We start from the raw sequence: 27,239 nt of genomic DNA, 5'->3' as shown, positions 1-27,239 counted from the left end.
AGTACAATAAAATACAGTACAATAAAATACAGTACAGTACAGTACAGTACAATACAATACAATACAATACAATACAGTACAATACAGTACAGTACAGTACAATACAGTACAATACAGTACAGTACAATACAATACAGTACAGTACAATACAGTATAGTACAATACATTACAATTCAATACAGTACAGTACAGTACAGTACAGTACAGTACAATACAGTACAGTACAGTACAATACAGTACAGTACAGTACAGTACAATACAATACAATACAATACAGTACAGTACAATACAGTACAGTACAGTACAATACAATACAGTACAATACAGTACAATACAATAAAGTACAGTACAATACAGTAGAGTACAATACAGTACAGTACAATACAGTACAATGCAGTACAGTACAATACAGTACAATACAATACAGTACAGTACAGTACAACTGTGTTCATTAGTTACAGCAAACAACAACAATGTGTGTTCTGCTCCGTTCTCAACCCCCAAACAGCAGACCTCACACATACAGTTGAGACGACCACAGGTTCAACCTCAGTGCAGCTCCCCTGGATGGAGAGCATGTTGTGGGGTTAAGGGCCTTGCTCAAGGGCCCAACGAAAGGTGATTGTTTTGAGGATGTGAACACAGCAGCCCTCCAGTGGTCATATCAATTCTGCCCGTATTTTCCAGCTACTGGCCCGGGATTCAAACCGAACACTTTTCGGCCGCAGCTCCAACGCCTGCCAAAGCTCCATCTGATTTGCCTCTGGGCGAAAACCTGAGTTACTCTTCAGAAATAAGCATGAGTTAATCAGACAAAATGCTATGCAGACATGATTATTATGTAGAACAACAACTTACATGTAGTTGTCATAAACAGCAGCCACAAGAGAGAGTGTCTGATAGTTCTGGGTAACTGCCAGACTGAGCAGAACATAGATAGTGTGTTAAAAGTCATCTACTGATTAACTAGGCTATTGAACATTTCTTCAAGTGCAGTTGCAACAACCATCAAGCGCTATGATGAAACTGGCTCTCATGAGGACCGCTACAGGAAAGCAAGACCCAGAGTTACCTCTGCTGCAGAGGATCAGTAAATTAGAGTAACCAGCCTCAGATTGTAGCCCAAATAAATGCATGATAGAGTTCAAGTAACAGACGATCTCAACATCAACTGTTCAGAGGAGACAACATGAATCAGGCCTTCATGGTCAAATTGCTGCAAAGAAACCACTACTAATGGACACCAATAAGAAGAAGTGACTTGCTTGGGCCAAGAAACGCAAGCAATGGACATTAGGCCGGTGGAAATCTGTCCTTTGGTCTGATGAGGCCAAGTATTAGGTTTTGGTTCCAACCCGTTTTTCAACAGGACAATGACCCAACACACCTCCAGGCTGTGTAAGGGCTATTTGACCAAAAAGGAGGGTGATGGAGTGCTACATCAGATGACCTGGCCTCCACAAATCACCCGACCTCAACCAAATTGAGATGGTTTGGGATGGGTTGGATCACAGAGTAAAGGAAAAGCAGCCAAAAAGTGCTCAGCATATGTGGGAACTTGAGAGAATGCCAAGAGTGTGCAAAGCTGTCATCAAGTCAAAAGGGATCTCCATCCTTATGTAGTACTCTGGGGTTCTGATCTATAACATCAAGTGCTGCTTTTAGTTTTAGACTATTGGAAAAGCTTTCCAGGTGAAGCTGGTTGAGAGAATGCCAAGAATGTGCAAAGCTGTCATTAAGGCAAAGGGTGATTACTTTGAAGAATGTATTTTGATTTGTTTATGACTTTTTTGGTTACTACATGATTCCATATGTGTTATTTCATAGTTTTGATGTCTTCACTATTATTCTACAAAAATAGTAAAATAAACTGGAATGAGTAGATGTGTACAAACTATGGACTGATATATATATCTTCTCATTTTATTTGGTTTACTTTAGTCCTCACAGGTCTTAGCGTACAGAAGGAATGTATTATGTTGTAGATAATTTAGTCTGGATAAACCATGTGATTAGCAGGTTAGCAGAGATCTTCTGTGTGAGTGACGAGGGAGGGCTCGTGGTCCTTCTGTAGCTCAGTTGGTAGAGCATGGCACTTGTAACGCCAGGGTAGTGGGTTCAATTCCCGGGACCACCCATACGTAGAATGTATGCACACATGACTGTAAGTCGCTTTGATAAAAGCGTCCGCTAAATGGCATATATTATTTATTATTAAAAACATTTAAAGACTCACTTAGCTGTTGTACGAGTTGTCTGAGGCAGGCATTAGATTATCAGCATTTTCAACTGCATCATTAATAACGATGGTTTTGGCAAACAGCTCTGTTACGAATTCTTTGCGGGTGACTGTTATCAGCACCTCACAACCCTAAGCAGTCCACTCCACTCCTCTCCCCATCCCTCACAACTGGAGCCTGAGAGTCTATGACAGGCCTGGGCAATTCATTTCCATGGAGAGACACATTAGAATATATTTTTGCCATCACGGGCCAGAATCAAATTACAGGATTATACATCATGTTTATGACTGTGTTGACAGATATAGTTGAAGTTGGAGTCATTAAAACTAGTTTTTCAACCACTCCACAAATTTCTTGTTAACAAACTATAGTTTTGGCAAGTCGGTTAGGACATCTACTTTGTGCATGACACAAGTCATTTTTCCAACAATAGTTCACAGACAGATAATTTCACTTATAATTCACTGTATCACCATTCCAGTAGGTCAGAAGTTTACAAAGAAGAAGAAGAAGAAGTGACTGTACCTTTAAACAGCTTGGAACATTCCAGAAAATGATGTCATGGCTTTAGAAGCTTCTGATAGGCTAATTGACATCATTTAAATCAATTGGAGGTGAGTTAAATAATCTGTCTCTAAACAATTGTTGGAAAAATAAGTACTACTTATTTCTCTAAGAGTGAGGCAGATTTTTAGCATTTAGCAAAAAAATGTAATATTTGTCTCTGAAATGAAACAATCAAGTGATAGATTTTAAACAAACACATGTCTGTCATTGAACAACCCCATGCCATGGCAAGATAGTGAAAAACACACCAATCTCATTCATATTTTACTTTAACAAAAAGCAAATTTACCAACATTTCTGAAAATGGATATATAGCATTTAAAAAGTATTCAGACCCCTTGACGTTTTCCACATTTTGTTACATTACTGCCTTCTTCAAAAATTGATTAAATTGTTGTTTTTTCTCTCTCAACAATCAGCACACAATACCCCATAATGACAAAGCAAAAACAGTTGAAGAAATGTTTGCAAATTAATTTTTTTAAACCTGAAATATCATATTTACATAAGTATTCAGACCCTTTCCGAATGCACTGTATAGCGATTTGGAATGAAACTCTTCTGTTTCCCCATCTGAGCTCAGAGTAGATGAGAGACGTAATGTTTGTCTCTGTTGTGTTGAAGACCAATCCAGCAGGAGAGACCAGCCTCCCCTGTACCCAGCTGTCTGTCCATGAAGAGTGAGCGGTCTATGGAGGTACCTATAGTGTTCAGAGAGGAGACTTTTCTACTGAACAAAGGTAAGAAGAACTCATGGGTCATGGTCAGGGAGTTAAACAACACTGTCTCTAGTCATTTCTCCTCTCCCATTTTCCCATTTATGTTTGTTGTTTTCATAATCCATAGGCTAATCCTTTTTTCCATTTTCATTGTCCTGAAATAATATTAAACATTCCCTCCCTGTGTGTGTGTGTGCAATCCTTGGATGTTTGTCCACAGAACCGAACAGGAGACAACAGAGTCAGAGATTCTCAGTGATCAGTCTTCCCAGAGTCATCAAACAGACCTGGCCTCCATATTCAGTGTATGTGGTCCTGTTATGTACAATTGTTTTTGTTTACCTCCAGTAAAGTTGATCTGTCAATCATTAATTTGTGTGTTAATGAGAAAGCATTTATCTTGCTTAACTTATTTACTTAAGCTATTTCAGTTGCTTTAAGAAAATATTATCACATTTGTGAAGAACGAGCTGAAGACGTTCAAGAGGATTCTTAGTCCAGAACTCCCACAAGGCTTTGAGAGTCAGAAGCAGGAAGTGGTGGACGCTGAAGATGAGAAGCATGAGAGCAGTGCCAGAGAGGGGGCTCTGAAGATCACACTGCACGTCCTGAGGAAAATGAACCAGAAGGAGCTTGCTGACACACTGGAGAAAAGTAAGAGCTGTCTGCCTCATGTTGAATGCTGTTTTACAACAAACATTTAAAAGCTGTAGCTAAAGTACAGCTAAAATAGCCGTGTAACTCAATGACATTGTAGCAGCCTTAACAAAACACCTAGTGACCTCATCAAGTAGCAGCAGGGATGTGTTAATTATCTTTCTCTCCTGTCTAAATTAATCATTATTCATTAATTATTCCACCAATTAAACCAATAATAATATAATCAGTCAAACCAGTGTGCAATTCATTATGAAAACATTAACACATTTATACACGCAGGTAAGATAATAAATTATAATAATGTACAACTTTAGGCATTGAAACAGATGTAATATTGATATCCTGTGTTTCATTTCTAGATTCAGATGAGCTTGTTGTGATTTGCCAAAGTGAACTCAAATCTAATCTAAAGAAGAAGTTTCAATGTGTATTTGAGGGGATCGCTAAACAAGGAAACCCAACACTTCTCAATAAGATCTACACAGAGCTCTACATCACAGAGGGTGGAACAGGAGAGGTCAATAATGAACATGAGCTGAGACAGATTGAGACAACAACCAGGAAACAAGCAAGACCAGAGACTGCAATCAAATGTAACGACATCTTCACACCCTTAACTGGACAAGACAAACTTATCAGAACTGTGTTGACAAAGGGAGTCGCTGGCATTGGAAAAACAGTCTCTGTGCAGAAGTTCATTCTGGACTGGGCTGAAGGAAAAGCAAATCAGGACGTCCAATTTGTATTTTCATTCCCTTTTCGGGAGCTGAATTTGATGAAAGAGGACAAACACACTTTGATTGAACTTCTCAATCACTTCTCAATGGAAAACAAAGAATCAAGAATCTCCAACTACGACAAGTACAACGTTCTGTTCATCTTTGATGGTCTGGATGAGTGCCGACTGCCCCTAGACTTCCAGAACAACAAGATCTGTTGGGACGTCACAGAGTCAACCTCAGTGGATGTTCTGCTGACAAATCTCATCAAGGGAAACCTGCTTCCCTCTGCTCTCCTCTGGATAACTACCCGACCTGCAGCAGCCAATCAGATCCCTTCAGAGTGTGTTGACCAGGTGACAGAGGTACGAGGGTTCAATGACCCACAGAAGGAGGAGTACTTCAGGAAGAGATTCAGTGATGATGAGGACCTGGCCAGCAGAATCATCTCACACATAAAGACATCAAGGAGCCTCCACATCATGTGCCACATTCCAGTCTTCTGTTGGATTTCTGCAACAGTCCTTGAACACATGCTGAAACATAAGAGAGAAGAGATGCCCAAGACTCTGACTGAGATGTACACACACCTTGTGGTGTTTCATACCAAACAGAAGAATGAAAAGTATCTTGGGAAAGAAGAGACAGGTCCACACTGGAATAAAGAGAGAATTCTGTCACTGGGAAAACTGGCTTTTCAACAGCTTGTGAATGGCAATCTGATTTTCTATGAAGAAGACCTGAAGGAGGCTGGCATTGATGTCAATGAAGCCTCAGTGTACTCAGGATTGTGCACACAGATCTTTAAAGAGGAATGTGGGCTGTACCAGGACAAGGTGTACTGCTTCGTGCATCTGAGCATTCAGGAGTTTCTGGCTGCTGTATATGTGTTCCTCTCATTCATCAACAACAATGAAAATCTATTGGAGGATCCTCAGTCAACATCCAGCAATTGTTTTCTTTGCTGTTCAGAAACAAGACTGAAGTTACTTTCTACAAGAGTGCTGTGGATGAAGCTTTACAAAGTGAGACAGGAAACCTGGACCTTTTCCTCCGCTTCCTTCTGGGCCTCTCACTGGAGTCCAATCAGAAGCACTTACGAGGTCTACTGACAAAGACAAGAAGCAGCTCACAGAGCCATGAAAAAACAGTCAAGTATATCAAGAAGAAGATCAGGGAGAATCCCTCTCCAGAGAGGTGCATCAATCTGTTCCACTGTCTGAATGAACTGAATGACCATTCTCTAGTGGAGGAGATCCAAAGCTACCTGAGATCAGGAAGTCACTCAGAAGCCAAACGTTCACCTGCACAGTGGTCAGCTCTGGTCTTTGTGTTGCTGACTTCAGAAAAGGAGCTGGATGTGTTTGACCTGAAGAAATACTCCAGATCAGAGGAAGGTCTTCTGAGGCTGCTGCCAGTGGTCAAAGCCTCCAGAGATGCTCTGTGAGTACATAACATGACATTTAAATACTAATAAGCATAATTAAATACTCAGATTATAGGAAAAATATGTACTATAATATGTATATATAATATAATACTATATTAAAATACATACTGAATCAATGCGTTGATGTTCACATTAGTATAACAATGTGACCATACAATTCTAGGAGACGGAAGGTGAATCTATATGTTTGAGAGAATAAACCAAAGGCATATGCCGCTGTCCTTCTACAATCCTGGTGTTAAATGAACAGTGTGTTTGTGAAATCATGATGATCTCTTTATCAGGCTGTCAGGCTGTGGAGTCACGGACAAAGGCTGTGCTTCTCTGGTCTCAGCTCTGAAGTCAAACCCCACACCTGAGAGAGCTGGACCTGAGTAACAATGACCTGAAGGATTCAGGAGTGAAGCTGCTCTCTGATGGACTGGGAATCCCCACTGTAAACTGGAGACTCTGAGGTCAGTATTCCTGTAGTTGGACAACAAGTGATAACTGTTCACCAGATCCACCTATGTTTATGAGGCACACATAGTCCTCACCATATGTGTTTGGACAGTGAAGCTTACTGTTATAAATGTAGTGCCATGCTGCAGCATTGTTTATTTGAGATGGACTGTTTCATATTTGTTTTACAGTTTAGAAATGAAAGCACTTTATGTATCTAGTTCTCCCATTTGAAGAAGTTGTAATTGTTTGGAGAAATTCACTTATATTGTAATAAAGTAGTCAAAAGTTTAGTATGTGTTCCCATATTCCTTACCTTCAGTGATTACATCAAGCTTATGACTCTACAAACTTGATGAATGCATTTGCAGTTTGTCTTGGTTGTGTTTTGGATTGTGTTTGTCCTAATAGAAACTGAATGTGAATGTCATTTTTGGAGTGACTTCACTTGTATTGTAAGTAAGAATAGATTATGTTTCTGAACACTTTTACATTCATGTGGATGCTACCATGATTAAGAATAATCATGAATGAAATCATGAATAATGATGATTGAGAAAGTTACAGAGGTTCAAAGATCACCCCCAATCCCGCCTCTGTTATTGGTCATTGTTGTCAGGATTTGGCCAGGGTTGTTCCGGTTTTTGGTCACTAGATGCCCCCATTGTGCTTTTGACCTTTTGTTTTCCCTTGATCCCCATTATTATTTGCACCTGTGCCTCGTTTCCCCTGATTGTATTTAAACCCTTTGTTTTCCTCAGTCCTTTGCTCTGTGTTTGTATGTTAGCACCCAGCCCTAGTACTCTGTGTTCTCTTGTTGATCCCGGTGGAATTCTGTTTTTTGTTCTTATTTATTTTTGAGTATCTTTTGAGGCTTTTTATGCTTTACCTTCCACCTTGTGGATTTACCTTTTGTCTTGGAGGATTACCTTTGTTCTTGTGGAATTCCTTTTGAGGTTGTGGAGTTACATGTTTTCCTGAAGGACTTCACTTTTACTTCATTAAATACACCGTCTCAAGTACTGCTGTGTCTGCCTCATCTTCTGGGTTCTGCTGACTATTCGGGGCTCAGTTGGTTAAGTGACTGTTTCTCACTCCGGAGACCCGGGTTCGTAACTGGGTCCTGACAATTGTGAGAGGTTAGCATGTTGTAGCTTTTGTAACTTAATTTTTTTTTTTAAGTTCTCTTAATCGGGGCATCATCATTATTAGTATTGTTTATAAACATGTTCACGTTATTTTTTTACTCCAGTCATCATCCACCATTCAGTTACTATTGGGAAAAATATAACCCAAAACACAACCAAAACAAACTGCAAATGCAACCAATGAGTTTGGGATGAAATACTAAACTTTTTACTACTTTAATATACTATAAGTGAACTGGTCAGAATACCTATGACTTCTTCAAATTGGGGAATAGATAAATAAAATACTTTAATTTTGAAATGTGATTGAGACGTGTGAAAATACTCTCAAATTAAAGGTGACATTATATACTGTCACCTCAAAATGCTGGAGTATAGAGCCAAAATGTGAGTTTCACTGTCAAAATAGATATGGTGTGGACTGTGTACACAATACAAACTAATTCTGATTAGTATCTCACTTTCTGTATTTTGACTGATACTGCTTTGTAAACTGGTCTGGTCTGTCTACTCGCATATTTGTGTTTTATATTTATCTCTACAAGCAGTACTTTGTTTTGAATTCTAATCAAATATACTGCCACTTTTTTTTTCACCACCAAAGAATAGCAGTGTGATTTAAATATGATTTTACTGTGTACAGGCTGTCAGGCTGTGGACTCACAGAGGAAGGCTGTGGTTCTCTGGTCTCAGCTCTGAAGTCAAACCCCTCACACCTGAGAGAGATGGATCTGAGTAACAATGACCTGAAGGATTCAGGAGTGAAGCTCCTCTCTGCTGGACTGGGGAATCCCCACTGTAAACTGGAGACTCTGAGGTCAGAATTCCTGTATTTGGTCAACAAGTGATATCTGTTCATCTTATCAAATATTTGTACTTGTAAATGTTTCTATCTACAAGCAAAACTCGATCATTTGGCATTGTTAATAATGATACGTCCATTTCTGAATAGATATAGCTTGTTTCAGGACACTGATGTGCACTACAAAATCAAAAGTATATGGACACCTGCTCGCGAACATCTCATTGCAAAATCATGGTCATTAATATAGAGTTCATCTCCCCTTTGCTGATGTAAACTCCACTCTTCTGGGAAGGCTTTCAACTAGATGTTGGAACATTGCTGCGGGGACTTGCTTCCATTCAGCCACAAGAGCGTTAGTGAGGTCAGGCAATGATGTTGGCTGTTTAGGTCTGGCTCGCAGTCGGCGTTCCAATTCATCCCAAAGGTGTTCGATGGGGTTGAGGTCAGAGCTCTGTGCAGCCAGTCAAGTTCTTCCTCACCGATCTCGACAAACAATTTCTGTATGGACCTCGCTTTGTGCATGGGGGCCTTGTCATCCTGAAACAGGAAAGGGCTTTCCCAAACTGTTGCCCCAAAGTTGGAAGCACAGAATTGTCTAGAATGTCAATTTATGGTGTAGCGTTAAGATTTCCTTCACTTGAACTAAGGGACTTACGGTAGTACCCAGATCTCGTTGGCTGGCCCTCGCTTCATACTCGTCGCCAAACCCACTGGCTCCATGTCATCTACAAGACCCTGCTAGGTAAAGTCCCCCTTATCTCAGCTCGCTGGTCACCATAGCATCTCCCACCTGTAGCACACACTCCAGCAGGTATATATCTCTAGTCACCCCAAAACCAATTCTTTCTTTGGCCGCCTCTCCTTCCAGTTCTCTGCTGCCAATGACTGGAACGAACTACAAAAATCTCTGAAACTGGAAACACTTATCTCCCTCACTAGCTTTAAGCACCAACTGTCAGAGCAGCTCACAGATTACTGCACCTGTACATAGCCCACCTATAATTTAGCCCAAACAACTACCTCTTTCCCTACTGTATTTATTTGATTTATTTAGCTCCTTTGCACCCCATTATTTTTATTTCTACTTTGCACATTTTCCCACTGCAAAACTACCATTCCAGTGTTTTACTTGCTATATTGTATTTACTTTGCCACCATGGCCTTTTTTGCCTTTACCTCCCTTCTCACCTCATTTGCTCACATCGTATATAGACTTGTTTATACTGTATTATTGACTGTATGTTTGTTTTACTCCATGTGTAACTCTGTGTTGTTATGTGTCGAACTGCTTTGCTTTATCTTGGACAGGTCGCAATTGTAAATGAGAACTTGTTCTCAACTTGCCTACCTGGTTAAATAAAGGTGAAATAAAAATAAAAAATGTATGAAGCTCCCGACGAACAGTTGTTGTTCTGACGTTGTTTCCAGAGGCAGTTTGGAACTTCATAGTGATTGATGCAAGGTGATTGTTACGGACTTCAGCACTCAGCGGTCCCATTCTGGGAGCTTGTGTGGCTACTTTGCGGCTGAGCTGTTGTTGCGCCTAGATGTTTAAACTTCACAATAACAGCACTTACAGTTGACCGGGGCAGCTCTAGAAGGGCAGACATTTTACGAACTGACTTGTTGGAAAGGTGGCATCTTATTACGATGTGACGTTGAATGTCACTGAGCTCTTCTGTAAGGCCATTCTATTGCCAATGTTTTGTCTATGGAGATTGCATGGCTATGTGCTTGATTTTAGAAACGAGTGTGGCTGAAACAGCTGAATCCACTAATTTGAATGGGTGTTGTCGTGGCATTTTTCAGCTTTACCAAATGAGAGTTACAAACTACACACCAGTCAGAGTTACACTTAAACTACATATTTTTATTAAGAGCTTTGCAATAGCCCTTTTTGACTTTCAATGATGAGCTATCTCTAATCAACTATTGAAAAAAGTGAATACAGAAAAGTACCAAGATCCTTTATAGCCAAGATACACCCTTCTCAACTTACATGATGAACCACAGATCTTAGGAACAGTTCACAAAGGTTAAGATTTGTATGAAAGATATCAATAAAACATAGCAGACAGTTACTGCTGTGTCAACAGTTCTCATTGTAAAGACCAGTGTCTGGCCCCCTCCTACTCCAAACTGGAACCTGTCTCACCCTGGTACGGTATAGCACAAAAACATTACCTTTACTATCTGGAATGCTCTTTAGGCTTTATTACCCAAAGACATTGTAAATCTCCCCTGTCAGTGCTATCTCATAGAGGCCCATCCTCAGTGGAACACACACACACAATAGTTAACAGAATACTGTATTCTGTCGAATAAAACAGCCATTCTAATGCAATACAAAGATTATAATATAATCTTACAAGCACTATAACATAATCTTGCAATTTTCCATGACAGTGTCCTCAAACCTTTGTATATCTAGTGTATCTGAACATTTTGAAAAAATATACTGCCACTTTTTTCACAGACAAAGAATAGCAGAGTTATTTTTAAATATTTTTACTCTTTGCAGGCTGTCAGGCTGTCTAGTCACAGAGGAAGGCTGTGGTTCTCTGGTCTCAGCTCTGAAGTCAAACCCCTCACACCTGAGAGAGCTGGACCTGAGTAACAATGACCTGAAGGATTCAGGAGTGAAGCTGCTCTCTGATGGACTGGGAATCCCCACTGTAAACTGGAGACTCTGAGGTCAGTATTCCTGTAGTTGGACAATAATAACTGTTCACCAGATCCACCTATGTTTATGAGGCACACATAGTCCTCACCATATGTGTTTGGACAGTGAAGCTTACTGTTATAAATGTGGTGCCATGCTGCAGCATTGTTTATTTGAGATGGACTGTTTCATATTAGGGGATAGAACAGAATGTCACCTTTATTATACATATCTGTTTTACGGTTTAGGAATGATGGCACTTTCCGTATGTTATTCTAACATTTGAAAAAGTCTTAATTATTTTGACAAATATTAATTCAGTTAATTTATTTGGTCCAATATTATTTTCTTGCAGTGATTACATCAAGCTTGTTGAATGCATGTGCAGTCTGTTTTGGTTGTTTTGGGTTGTTTTTCCCAATAGTAACTGAATGGTAAATAATGTCCTGTGTCGTTTTGGAGACAATTCACTTGTATTAATCGTAAGAATAGAATATGTTTCTGAACACTTCTATGTTATTGTGGATGCTACCATAATAATGTAGGAGTCGTGAATAATGATGAATGAGAAAGTTACAGAGCCACAAAGATCATACCCCCCTCCTTTCTCACTCATTATTATTCATGATTCTTTCATGATTTTTCTTAATCATGGCATCATCAGAATTCATTTAGTGGTGTTTAGAAACATGTTATCTACCCACGTAGACAGAAAATTAATCCAGTCATTCAGTTACTATTGGGCAAAACAACCCAAAACACGACCAAAATAAACTGCAAATACAACCATTGAGTTTGACTCACAAGCTTGATGTAGTCATTGCGTGCAAGGAAAATGGGACCAAATACTCAACTTTACACATGTTATACACTATAAGTGAATTGGTCAGAATACATATGACTTCTTCAAATGGGGCGACTAGATACATAAAGCTCTTTCATTTGTAAATGTTGAAGCAGATATGTAGCAGATATGTATGAAAATAACCTCAAATAAAACATGACATTATACACTGTCACCTCATATGAAACATTTGATCTCAAATATAAAATGCTGGAGTACAGAGACAAATTTAAAATGTTAGCTTCACTGTCAAAATAGATATTTCTGTCTTTTGACTGATACTGCTTTTTAGACTGTTCTGGTCAGTCTACTAAAATATTTGCACGATGCATTTTCTCTCTACAAGCAATATTTTGATAATTTGTCATTTCCAATAATGATACATTTATGAGTAGATATGGCAGGTTTCAGGACACTGATATATCTGAATATGTAGAAAAATATACTGCCACTATTTTCACCGCTAAAAATAGCAGTGTGATTTTAAAATGATTTGACTCTTTGCAGGCTGTCTAGTTACAGAGGAAGGCTGTGCTTCTCTGGTCTCTGGTCTCTGGTCTCTGGTCTCAGCTCTGAGGTCATTGACTGTTTGTTTTGGTTGTTTTTCAGAAATACCGAAAATATTATAAATGAATAGTAAAGAATGTATTATGTGTTTTTTTGTCGCTTTTATTGAAAATGAAAGTAGAATATGGTTCTGAACACTTCAATACTAACCTCTCATCATTACAATAACAGGGGAGGTTGTCAAAATAATTTGTGCCTCTGTAATTGTTTCATTCATTATCATTCACAATTAATTCTTGATCATAATCATGGTAGCATCCACATGCATCTAGAAGTGTTCAGAAACATCTTCAATTCTTATTGACAATATATGTGAAGTGACTCCACCATTTAGTTTCTACTGGGAAAAACATCATCCAAAAGAAACAGCAAAATCATCAAGTTTTTAGTCACAAACTTGATGTAATCATTGCATTCTAGGAATATGGGACCAAATACAAAATGTTTTATTACTTTTATACACATGAGAATTTGTCCCGATACTTTTTGTCCCCTAAGGTGGGGTGTTACCCAATTTGTAAGTCGCTCTGGATAAGAGCGTCTGCTAAATGACTTAAATGTAAATGTAAATGTGTTGTAATTTCTAAACGGTTCCCCGATATGAATGACACACAGACACAGTGGAGCAAAGATATGTTTACACATGATGACACCTTGACCTCTCCCCTCTCTGCGGCCCATGCAACTTAGTCTTGACATAGAACAGATAACTGCCAATGGCCACCACTCTATAGTACAACAAAATACATTCTTATGAGAAATAACTCATAAGCATATCATGAAAATAAAACATCTTACCTATGTTACCAACCAATTCTGATTATTCCCAACAGTACAGAGACAAAATAAGAAATAATGCTTCACTGTCCCAATAATTATGGAGGGATGTATCTGAAAATGTAGCAAAAATATACTGCCACTATTTTCACCACCAAAGAATAGCAGTGTGGTTTAAATATGATTTGACTCTTTGCAGGCTGTCATGGTGTCTAGTCACAGAGGAAGCCTGTGCTTCTCTCGTCTCAGCTCTGAAGTCAAACCCCTCACACCTGAGAGAGCTGGACCTGAGCTACAATCACCCAGGAGACTCAGGAGTCAGACTGCTCTCTGCTAGACTGGAGGATCCACACTACAGACTGGAGAAACTCAAGTATGTAGATGGTTTATGTCAATGTTCATATCAGACACGTTTACGTTATCAGGCTAGTTAAGACAAATATTCTTACCACCACTTGGACAAAGGTGTGTGTGTGTGTGTGTGTGTGTGTGTGTGTGTGTGTGTGTGTGTGTGTGTGTGTGTGTGTGTGTGTGTGTGTGTGTGTGTGTGTGTGGGGTGTGTGTGTGTGTGGGTGTGTGGGTGTGTGTGGTGTGTGTTCACGTGTATCACTCAATGACTGTCTGTTCTTCGGCTCACCCCTACAGTGTGGAACATGGTGGAGAGTACACAATGAAGACTGAGCTTAGAAAATGTGAGTATTGACTGAATATGACTAAGAATAAGTCGTAATTGAAGTTAAATCAAAGACTACCATTATTAAGTCAAAGACCACCATCATTACTTACTTGATCATATTAAAAAAAAAAACAGTGCATTCAGAAAGTATTCAGACCCCTTCACTTTTTCCACATTTTGTTACGTTACAGCCTTATTCTAAAATGGATTATTTTTCAATCTCAATAATCTACACACAATACCCCATAATGACATCACAATACCCCATAATGACATCACAATACCCCATAATGACATCACAATACCCCATAATGACAAAGCGGAAAACAGGTTCTTCTAAAGTTTTGCAAATGTATTACAAATTAAAAAAAAACAGCTACATTATTTACATAAGTATTCAGAACCTTTAATAAGAGACTTGTCTGTAGAGCGCCGAGACAGGATTGTGTTGAGGCACAGATCTGGAGAAGGGTACCAAACATTTCTGCAGCATTGAAGGTCCCCATGAACACAGAAGCTTTTTCATTATTCTTAAATAGAAGAAGTTTGGAACCACCAAGACTCTTCCTAGAGCTGGCCGACCTGCCAAACTGAGCAAACAGAGTAGAAGGGTCAGGGAGATGACCAAGAACCCGATTGTCACTATGACAGAGCTCCAGAGTTAATCTTTGGAGATGGGAGAACCTTCCAGGAGGACAACCAGCACTCCACCAATCAGGCCTTTATGGTAACGTGGCCAGACGGAAGCAACTCCTCAGTAAAAGACACATGACAGCCCCTTGGAGTTTTCCAAAAGGCACCTAAAGGACTCTCAGACCATGATGAAACCAAGATTGAACTCCTTGGCCTGAATGCAAAGCATCACGTATGGAGGAAACTTGGTACCATCCCTAAGGACACAGCTAAGACAACGCAGGAGTGGCTTCAGGACAAGTCTCTGAATGTCCTTGAGTGGCCCAGCCAGAGCCCGGCTTTAACCCGATTGAGCATTACTGGGGAGACCTGAAAATAGCTGTGCAGCAACACTCTCCATCCAACCTGACAGAGCTTGAGAGGATCTGAAGAGAAGAATGGGAGAAACTCCCCAAATACACGTGTGCCAAGCTTGTAGCGTCATACCCAAGAAGACTCAAGGCTGTAATCGCTGCCAAAGGTGCTTCAACAAAGTACTGAGTAGAGGGCCTGAATTTTTTTTTTTTTTTTTTTACATTTACAACATTTTCTTAAAACCAGTTTTCACTTTGTCAGTATGGGTCATTGCGTGCAAATTGATGAGGGTAAAAATAAAAGGATTTCATCCATTTTACAATATGGCTGTAACGTAACAAGTCAAGGGGACTGAATACTTTCCGAATGCACAGTAAGCTGTAGTTCTACAGAAGCAGAAATCAGGGACACCAAAGTTTAGAAAGAGTTGCTTTGACACTTTGTGTGTGTGTTTGTGTGGGCCTACACACATCCAAACAAGTGGGTGATTTAGTTCAATCACATGAATATTGTTACGAGAAAAGCCCAAATGTCCCTCAAATAGAAGGGGAGATAACAACAACCAAAATAAAATAAGTTTTAGGAGGGGTTCTGAAAGAAACTCCCGGGGTGTCCACTGACAACAACTGGGACCTAAAAGGCACCCACCATGAACACTACATTTTCCCAAGAAGAGGCAAACAAAATAAAAACCCACACCAAACTTAGACAGGAAGCAAACTAGAAAGGTAAAACTAAATCCGACAAAGGGATGTTTTTCTAGATATATAGATATATAAGTATAGATAGATAGATATATATAGATACATACACACATATATATATATATATATATATATATATATATATATATATATATATATATATATATATATATATATATATATACACACTTATTTATTTATATATATTTATAATTTATAAGTACAATGAAACACTGATGTCCAGCTTTCTTCAGGCAACTTTTCTCCGGGAAGAAGAAAGGCGGAGGTGTGTTTCATTATTAACTACTCATGGTGTGATTGTGGTAAAGTACAGGAACTCAAGTCCTTTTGTTTACCCAACCTAGAATACTTCACAATCTTATGCCGACCGCATTACCTACCTAGAGAATATTCTTCCGTTATCGTCACAGCTGCGTTTATTCTCCCTGCCGATACCACATCAGATTTCAAAAGGCTTTACGGCGAAAAGCAAACCATGCGATTATCTGAGGACAGCACTCAGCACACAAACGCATAACAAATCATTTTCAACCAGGGAGTTGTGACACAAAGTCAGAAATAGCGATCTAATATTTGCCTTACCTTTGAAAATGTTATTCTGTTGGCACTTCAAGGTCCCAGTTACATTACAAATGGTCCTTTTGTTCAATAAAGTCCTTCTTTATATCCATAAAAACTGGAGCGCTGGAGCGCTTCAGTCAATAATCCACTCTGTTTCTCCTTCAAAATGCATACAAATGAATCCCAAACGTTACCAATAAACTTATCAAAACAAGTCAATCAACATTTATAATCAAACCTTAGGTACCCTAATACGCAAATAAACGATTAAATTTAAGACGGAGAAACAGTCCACTATCAGGACTCTCCTGTGAGGATCCAAAGATCAGCTTCACAATGGATCAACTTCTACCAGACCCTTTCACCCGCAGAGGGGAGGAAGGATTGATGTGAGAGGTTTTGACAGCTCACACCCAGTCATAAAATTTAAGCAGGAAAGAATTTTCTGACTCTAGTATTGGGATGGAATGTCCTTTGTCTCCAGAAGAGTTTTGCTGCCCAAAAACTCTAGTGTCCAAAAAAGTGACCACTGGAACAATATTCCGAACATCAGAATGTGGGGAATGATGAGAGATGGTTTATGAAAACGAATGTCTATTTTTTTGATGTCATTATAAATGGTTTAAAATGGTGTAATGAAAATACTGTAACTTGGAAAGGATAACCCATTTAGCTGTCAATTTTTAATCCAATATGTTGTAAAAACTGTGTGATTTTAGTTTTCTAATAGGATAAATGTTTTGAGAAAACCTTGCACGGTAACTAGCCACGCCCAAGAGAGGTTAGAAGAGCGTGTCAGTATGATGGAACCGCCCATTTCGACAGAGTGTTTAAAAGGACTGACAAAGAATGAACATATCAGACCAGTAAAGCGTGGAGCATTAGCTAAATGTGGAAAATGGTCGAAAGATTGAACCTAAACAAGAGGTGAAAAAATAAACTCACCTTCCTTTAGACCAGAGATGAAGAGCTGCAGCTCTTGTCCATCGTAGTCCGAATCCTGAATAGCAACACGAGGAGGACGACGCCAGAAGTTCACCTCAGACAATCACTGGTACAGCTGATTAGCTGTCTTGAATCAGATATCGAGAAAAGAAAATCTAAGTGAGACTATCCTACTATGCTCATCACCAATGGGAACTGTCGATATGGCTGGTTATCTTTCAGAGTGAACAACATTAGAAGACGGAAAGAAGTGACCCTTTTGGACAATCAGAGCCACACAGTTGGAAGGCCAACAACTTTCTGAGAAGGCTTGGTTCCGCCTGAGATAAACAGCAAACGGCATTCAACACATAAATACATTCATTATTTCTTGTCTCAAATGGGCGATGGTTCGTGTGCAAGGTATATGATTTAATGTGAGGACTGTCCTAGAATGTATCCACGATAAGTGTTCTTTTTCCTCTATCTCCCCGTCTCCATCTATTTTGTAACAAGCCATCGTATCTTGTCACTTTTGTCTCATGTAAATGTATTCTGTGTAATTATTTATTGGTTAGTAAATAAATAATGAAACCAATTTGTGTAGTACTGAATAATCAGCAAAGCTGGGGTTCTTGCAGACCCAAGAAGGTTACAACTGTTCAGAATAATAATTGATTTGAGGTAATGATTAATAAGTGACTGTTATTGATATAGAACTTATATCTTTTAGAGTTTAATTCAGGAGATTGTAACTTGTTAAACAACTTCGTCTGTGGTGCCCCAAATCCTAATGATTTAACTTTTGCTAAACATCATCTAAATACTCCTGCAACCCGCCTCACCCAATGTGGCGTGGATCTGCTTTTTTTTTTCCTAAAGTATTTATATTTACTTCGGTTCTGGAATCCCTCAACTGAAGCTAGCCAGCTAACTACCAGATATTAGTCAGCAAACCATTGCCAGCGGTCATCAGCTAACCTTCAGCTCGAAAGCTCTCGCCAGTTCGAACAATGTGACTCTAACTAGAGCATAACGGACCTGTTATTTTCATCCCCGGATTCCTACCGCAAACATAACATTTTTATCTGATCTTCACAACTAGCTAACCGCAATCCCGGATGACTACTCCTGGCTAGCGTTTCCATCCCAGAGCAAAGCACCAATTTAGCTTGAAGCTAGCCCGGCCAGGGGCTCCTGTGCTACCACCGAAGCATACTCCTGGGCTACAATATTGGCCTGCTAGCTACCTAGAGCTACTTGGAACCCTACTAATTCCACGACTGGTCTATCGACGTCAGCGCACGAAGAGGCAAAAACAGACTTACCCCCCATCGCGACGTCCCCCAAAGGCTAACTTTCTATCCCCTGCTATCTGCTTGCTTGCTAACCCGGTCTGCTAACTGCTAAACTGCCGGGCCCTGGTCTGCTAACTGCTAGCTTGCCTGCCCGGTCTGCTAACTGCTAGCTCTTGCTAACTGCTTGCTTGCTAACCCGGTCTGCTAACTGCTAGCTTACCCTGGTCTACTAACTGCTAGCCCATGCTAACTGCTTGCTTGCTAACCCAGCATGCTAACTGCTAGCCTGCCCTGGTCGACTAGCTGCTAGCTTGTTTAGCTCCGGCCTACTAACTGTTAGCTTGTTAGCCTGCTAACTGTCTGAATCGGACGTAGCGAAAGGTTGCTTCCCCAGCCCAACCACTCACTAGACCCATATGTTCACTTGGCTACGCATTTGGGGCGGCAGGGTAGCCTAGTGGTTAGAGCATTGGACTAGTAGCGAAAGGTTGCAAGTTCAAATCCCCGAGCTGACAAGGTACAAAATCTGTCGTTCTGCCCCTGAACAGGCAGTTAACCCACTGTTCCTAGGCCGTCATTGAAAATAAGAATTTGTTCTTAACTGACTTGCCTAGTAAAATAAAGGTTAAAAAAATAATAAAAATGCCTCTCTCTAATATCAATATGCCTTGACCATTACTGTCCTGGTTAGTGATTACTGTCTTATTTCACTGTAGAGCCTCTAGCCCTGCTCAATACGCCTTAACCAACCATGTTGTTCCTCCTACATATGTGATGACATCACCTGGTTTAAACATCTCTAGAGACTATATCTCTCTCTTCATTACTCAATGCCTAGGTTTACCTCCAATGTACTCACATCCTACCTTACCTTTGTCTGTACACTATGCCTTGAATCTATGTTATCGTTCCCAGAAACGTGCTCCTTTTACTCTCTGTTCTGAACATGCTAGATGTCCAGTTCGTATAGTCTTTAGCCGTACCCTTATCCTACTTCTCCTCTGTTCTTCTGGTGATGTGGAGGTTAATCCAGGTCCTGCAGTGCCTAGCTCACCTCCCACCCCAGGTGCTCTCATTTGTTGACTTCTGTAAACGTAAAAGCCTTGGTTTCATGCATGTTAACATTAGAAGCCTACTCCCAAGTTTGCTTTTACTCACTGCTTTAGCACACTCTGCCAACCCAGATGTCTTAGCCGTGTCTGAATCCTGGCTTAGGAAAACCACCAAAAACCCTGAAGTCTCCATAGCGAACTATAACATTTTCAGCCAAGATAGAACTGCCAAAGGGGGCGTGTTGCAATCTACTGCAAAGATAGCCTGCAGAGTTCTGTATTATTATCTAAGTCTGTCCCCAAACAATTTGAGCTTCTACTTCTAAAAATGCACCTTTCCAGAAACAAGTTTCTCACGGTTGTCGCTTGCTATAGACCACCCTCTGCCCCCCAGCTGTGCCCTCGATACTATATGTGAACTGATTGCCCCCCCATCTATCTTCTGAGCTCGTGCTACTAGGTGACCTAAACTGGGACACACCGGCCATCCTTCAAACTAAGCTTGATGCCCTCAATCTCACACAAATGATCAATGAACCTACCAGGTACAACCCCAAATCAGTAAACACGGGCACCCTCATATATGTCATTCTAACTATTTCGCCCTCCAAATACACCTCTGCTGTTTTCAATCAAGATCTCAGCGATCACTGCCTCATTGCTTGCATCCGTAATGGGTCTGCGACCAAACGACCACCCCTCATCACTGTCAAACGCTCCCTGAAACACTTCTGCGAGCAGGCCTTTCTAATCGACCTTGCTGGGGTATCCTGGAATGACATTGACCTCATCCCGTCAGTAGATGATGCCTATTCTTTAAAAGTGCCTTCCTCACCATCTTAAATAAGCCCCTCTCAAAAATGTAGAACTAGGAATAGATATAGTCCTTGGTTCACTCCAGACCTGTCTGCCCTTGACCAGCACAAAAACATCCTGTGCGTTCTGCATGAGAGACTTGAGAGACTAGTCAAGGACCATATCACCTCCACCCTACCTGACACCCTAGACCCACCCAATTTGCTTACCGCCCAAATAGGTCCACAGACGATGCAATCTCAACCACACTGCACACTGCCCTAACCCACCTGGACAAAAGGAATACCTATGTGAGAATGCTGTTCATCGACTACAGCTCGGCATTCAACACCATAGTACCCTCCAAGCTCATCATCAAGCTCGAGACCGTGGTCCTCGACCCCGCCCTGTGCAACTGGGTACTGGACTTCCTGACGGGCCGCCCCCAGGTGGTGAGGGTAGGCAACAACATCTCCTCCCGCTGATCCTCAACACGGGGGGCCCCACAAGGGTGCATTCTGAGCCCTCTCCTGTACTCCCTGTTCACCACGACTGCGTGGCCACGCACGCTCCAACTCAATCATCAAGTTTATGCGGACGACACAACAGTGGTAGGCTTGATTACCAACAACGACGAGACGGCCTACAGGGAGGAGGTGAGGGCCCTCGGAGTGTGGTGTCAGGAAAATAACCTCACACTCAACGTCAACAAAACTAAGGAGATGATTGTGGACTTCAGGAAACAGCAGAGGGAACTCCCCTATCCACATCGATGGAACAGTAGTGGAGAGGGTAGCTAGTTTTAAGTTCCTCGGCATACACATCACAGACAAACTGAATTGGTCCACTCACACTGACAGCGTCGTGAAGAAGGCGCAGCAGCGCCTATTCAACCTCTGGAGGCTGAAGAAATTCGGCTTGTCACCAAAAGCACTCACAAACTTCTACAGATGCACAATCGAGAGCATCCTGGCGGGCTGTATCACCGCCTGGTATGGCAACTGCTCCGCCTCAACCGTAAGGCTCTCCAGAGGGTAGTGAGGACTGCACAACGCATCACCGGGGGCAAACTACCTGCCCTCCAGGACACCTACACCACCCGTTGTTACAGGAAGGCCATAAAGATCATCAAGGACATCAACCACCCGAACCACTGCCTGTTCACCCCGCTATCATCCAGAAGGCGAGGTCAGTACAGGTGCATCAAGGCTGGGACCGAGAGACTGAAAACAGCTTCTATCTCAAGGCCATCAGACTGTTAAACAGCCACCACTAACTTTGAGTGGCTGCTGCCAACACACTGTCATTGACACTGACCAACTCCAGCCATTTTAATAATGGGAATTGATGGGAAATGATGTAAATATATCACTAGCCACTTTAAACAATGCTACCTTATATAATGTTACTTACCCTACATTATTCATCTCATATGCATATGTATATACTGTACTCTACATCATCGACTGCATCCTTATGTAATACATGTATCACTAGCCACTTTAACTATGCCACTTTGTTTACTTTGTCTACACACTCATCTCATATGTATATACTGTACTCGATACCATCTACTGTATGCTGCTCTGTACCATCACTCATTCATATATCCTTATGTACATATTCCTTATCCCCTTACACTGTGTATAAGACAGTAGTTTTGGAATTGTTAGTTAGATTACTTGTTGGTTATCACTGCATTGTCGGAACTAGAAGCACAAGCATTTACGCTACACTCGCATTTAACATCTGCTAACCATGTGTATGTGACAAATAAAATTTGATTTGATTTGCATTCGTATCGAATAGCCCCGTGATATGTAACTTTTCAGGGAAGTTAGGAACAAATATACACAGGCAAGCTAAAGCTAAGGCAAGCTTTTTCAAACAGAAATTTGCATCCTGTAGTACTAACTCAAAAAGTTCTGGGACACTGTAAAGTCCATGGAGAATAAGAGCACCTCCTCCCAGCTGCCCACTGCTCTGAGGCTAGGAAAAATTGTCACCACCGATAAATCCGCTATAATTGAGAATTTCAATAAGCATTTCTCTACGGCTGGCCATGCTTTCCACATCGCTACCCCTATCCCGGTCAACTGCCCGGCACCCCTCCACAGCAACCCGCCCCCACCATTTCTCCTTTACCCAAATCCAGATAGCCGATGTTCTGAAAGAGCTGCAAAATCTGGACCCCTACAAATCAGCCGGGCTAGACAATCTGGACCCTCTCTTTCTAAAATTATCTGCCGAAATTGTTGCAACCGCTATTACTAGCCTGTTCAACCTCTCTTTCGTATCATCTGATATTCCCAAAGATTGGAAAGCTGCCGAGGTCATACCCCCTCTTCAAAGGGGACCCAAACTGCTACAGACCTATATCTATCCTACCCTGTCTTTCTAAGGTCTTCAAAGCCAAGTTAACAAACAGATTACTGACCATTTCGAATCTCACCATACCTTCTCAGCTATGCAATCTGGTTTCAGAGCTGGTCATGGGTGCACCTCAGCCACGCTCAAGGTTCTAAACGATATCATAACCGCCATCGATAAGAGACATTACTGTGCAGCCATATTCATCGACCTGGTCAAGGCTTTCACAACATTCTTATTGGCAGACTCGACAGCCTTGGTTTCTCAAATGATTGCCTCGCCTGGTTTACCAACTATTTCTCTGATAGAGTTCAGTGTGTCAAATCGGAGGGCCTGTTGTCTGGACCTCTGACAGTCTCTATGGGTGTGCCACAGGGTTCAATTCTCGGGCAGACTCTCTTTTTCTGTATACGTCAATGATGTTGCTCTTGCTGCTGGTGATTCTCTGATCCACCTCTACGCAGACGACACCATTCTGTATACTTCTGGCCCCTCCTTGGACACTGTGTTAACTAACCTCCAGACGAGCTTCAATGCCATACAACTCTTCTTCTGTGGCCTCCAACTGCTCTTAAGCGCAAGTAAAACTAAATGCATGCTTTTCAATCGATCGCTGCCCGCACCTGCTCGCCCGTCCAGCATCTGTACTCTGGACGGCTCTGACTTAGAATACGTGGACAACTACAAATACCTGGGTGTCTGGTTAGACTGTAAACTCTCCTTCCAGAGTCACATTAAGCATCTCTAATCCAAAATTAAATCTAGAATCGGCTTCCTATATCGCAACAAAGCATCCTTCACTCATGCTGCCAAACATACCCTCGTAAAACTGACCATCCTACCGATCCTCGACTTCAGTGATGTCATCTATAAAATAGCCTCCAACACTCTACTCAACAAACTGGATACAGTCTATCACAGTGCCATCTGTTTTGTCACCAAAGCCCCATACACTACCCACCATTTGCGACCTGTGCGCTCTAGTTGGTTGGCCCTCGCTTCATACTCGTTGCCCAACCCACTGGCTACAGGTTATCTACAAGTCTCTGCTAGGTGAAGCCCCGCCTTATCTCAGCTCACTGGTCACCATAGCAGCACTCACTCGTAGCACGTGCTCCAGCAGGTATATCTCACTGGTCACCCCAAAGCCAATTCGTCCTTTGGGTCGTCTTTGCTTCCAGTTCTCTGCTGCCCATGACTGGAACGAATTGCAAAAATCTCTGAAGCTGGAGACTCGCATCTCCCTCACTAGCTTTAAGCACCAGCTGTCAGAGCATTTTACTGATCACTGCACCTGTACTTAGCCCATCTGTAAACAGCCCATCTATCTACGTACCTCATCCCCATACTGTTATTTATTTTGCTCCTTTGCACCCCAGTATCTCTACCTGCACATTCATCTTCTGCCGATCTACCAGTTCATCTTCAGTGTTTAATTGCTATATTGTAATTACTTCGCCACCATGGCCTATTTATTTCATTAACTTACCTAATTTGCACTCACTGTATATAGACTTTTTGTTTTCTTTTGTTCTACTGTATTATTGACTATGTTTTGTTTATTCCATGTGTAACTCTGCATTGTTGTATGTGTCGAATTGCTATGCTTTATCTTGGCCAGGTCACAGTTGTAAATGAGAACCTGTTCTCAACTAGCCTACCTGGTTAAATAAAGGTGAAATAAAAAATAAAAACATGTCAAAAAAAAACTTGTTGATGCACCCGTCCCGTGGGATCATTTACGTCAACATCTGCTGGATTGCAGCGAGCCAAATTCAAATTAAATTACAAAAAATATTTAATTTTCATGAAATCACAAGTGCAATATAGCAAAACACAGCTTAGCTTGTTGTTAATCCACCTGGAGTGTCAGATTTCAATAAAGCTTTTCGGCGAAAGCATAACAAGCGTATTATGTAAGAACATCTCTCTCAGTAGACAAAATATTACAAACAGCTAGCAGCCAAGTAGATTGGTCACGAAAGTCAGAAAAGCCATAAATTAAATCGCTTGATCTTTGGATATTTGCAATCATGAGACTCCCAGTTACATAATAAATGTTCCTTTTGTTCCATAAAGATAATTTTTATATCCAAAATACCTCCATTTGTTTGGCGCATTATGTTCAGAAATCTACAGGCGCGAGCGGTCACGACATCACAGACAAAATTCCAAATAGTACCCATAATGTCCACAAAAACATGTCAAACGTTTTTAGAATCAATCCTCAGGTTGTTTTTTCAATATATAATCGATAATATATCAACCGGGACTTTAGCTTCATCAATAGGAGATAGAGAGACACAATGACTGCTCCAAACTGTTGCGCAAGCAAAATTCTTGTGACACCCAGCTATACACTGACACGATGTGATCTTCCTCGCTCATTTTCTAAATAAAAGCCTGAAGCTATGTCTAAAGACTGTTCACAACACGGGGAAGCCATAGGGAAAGGAATCTGGTTGATATCCCTTTAAATGGAGGGAAGGTATGCAATGGAACATGGAGCTTTCAAAATAGAGGCCACTTCCTGGTTGAATTTTCCTCAGGTATCTGTAAATGCTGTCACGGCCGTGTGACTGTTGCTGAGAATCGTTAGTAACAGTTGATAACACAACAAATACATGTAGGCTAATTCAATCTGTATGATTCAAAAGTGCAGCCCAAGCCTTAAAAGTTTGAACCCGACTCATGGCGCTGTACTTGGCTATGTCATCACACAGTTCCATGGTTAGAGCAGCAAAAGACCAGGGTACAGCCGACTTTTGTACACTATTCTCCCTGTTATAATTCTATGTACATTAACCTTCCAGCATTACCATGGGTTGAATGTTGCAATTTTCAGAATGAATCAAACCACTGTTTTCATTCCTTCTCCAACCCTAAATAATGAATTTTCTAATCTACGAATTGGTGCTGAAACAGAGATGAAAATGCATATATTTAGGATGGCTTTTTTCATTGATCCCTTATATTCTGAACACCTTCTCTCCATATATTCTATTGTATCTGTTGACTAAATTCTAACTGAAAGGTACACTGTATTTAAAGTGATGGCTTAAGATAAATGCACTAAAAACCCCACTGAATGAAAACTCCACGGGAAAATCTGTTGGCCAGCAAGTGGGAGGGTTTTCATCTGTTGAATGAAATGCATTCAGAGTGCGCAAGGTAGCCACACCTGCAGAGTTTTACACGACTGAATAAGATAAGTCTAAATACCAAATACTGAGAAGTGCTTAGGAAAGGCATACATTCCTAAGTCGAGAACATGCCCTAAATGAATCAGTGAAAAGTGAGTTAACGCTCTAATGTTAATGATGATGATTCCTAATATTGTGTCTGGTTTCATCCATCAGATGCCTGTGATCTCAAACTGGACCCAAACACAGCATACAGATACCTCTCTCTGTCTGAGGAGAACAGAAAGGTGACATGTAGGAGATTGATGAAGCAGCCGTATCCTGATCACCCAGAGAGATTTATGGACCGTGGAAATGTGCTGTGTACAGAGGGTCTGACTGGGCGCTGTTACTGGGAGGTAGAGTGGAGTGGAAAAGATAGTTACATAGGAGTGACTTATAAAGGAATCAGCAGGACAGGAAAGCTAAGAGACTGTAGGCTTGGATACAATGACAAGTCCTGGAGTCTGTTCTGCCCTGAAAACAAGGCCTGGCACAATGATGTTCACACTCTCATAGACGTCCCCCTCCAGCTCCCACAGACTAGGAGTGTATCTGGACTGGCCAGCCGGCACTCTGTCCTTCTACAGAGTCTCCTCTGACACACTGACCCACATGCACACATTCTACACCACATTCACTGAGCCCCTCTATCCAGGGTTTTATGTTTGGTATGAGGGCACTTCGGTGTCCCTGTGTCAGGTGGTCCCTTTGTCAAACACAACATGATGTTTCACTCTAATCCTGGTCCTGTTCAGTCAGACACACTGGAGCAATAATGTAGAATATCTCTCTAGTGTGTAAACATATGATTTTAAATATTCATGAATACACACCATTGAAGTTGACAGACATTGTCAACTGGGGTCATTCATTAATTGTAAAAACTGGTTTCCTTTCGAAATCATTGATCTTGTTGTTATTGGGATTCTTGGTGTTTGTAAATATTGTTGTCAAAAATATTTGTCTTGGCACAACAATCTTGTTTCTGTATAAACTCAATTCCACTGAATGAAATGTACATGTGTCAGATGTGACTAATAAAGTTAATCAACCAGATGAAAGAA

General features: G+C 41.0%; 1 pseudogene; it reads left to right on the top strand.

The window, feature by feature from the left end:
* Window positions 1-328: 328 nt before the first annotated feature.
* LOC127918771 (NLR family CARD domain-containing protein 3-like) lies at window positions 329-27,239 on the top strand (annotated as a pseudogene).

The sequence above is a fragment of the Oncorhynchus keta genome, unplaced genomic scaffold (genome assembly GCF_023373465.1).
Source record: "Oncorhynchus keta strain PuntledgeMale-10-30-2019 unplaced genomic scaffold, Oket_V2 Un_contig_14811_pilon_pilon, whole genome shotgun sequence".
Classification (NCBI taxonomy): Eukaryota; Metazoa; Chordata; class Actinopteri; order Salmoniformes; family Salmonidae; genus Oncorhynchus; species Oncorhynchus keta.
This window is presented reverse-complemented; position numbering and strand designations above follow the sequence as displayed.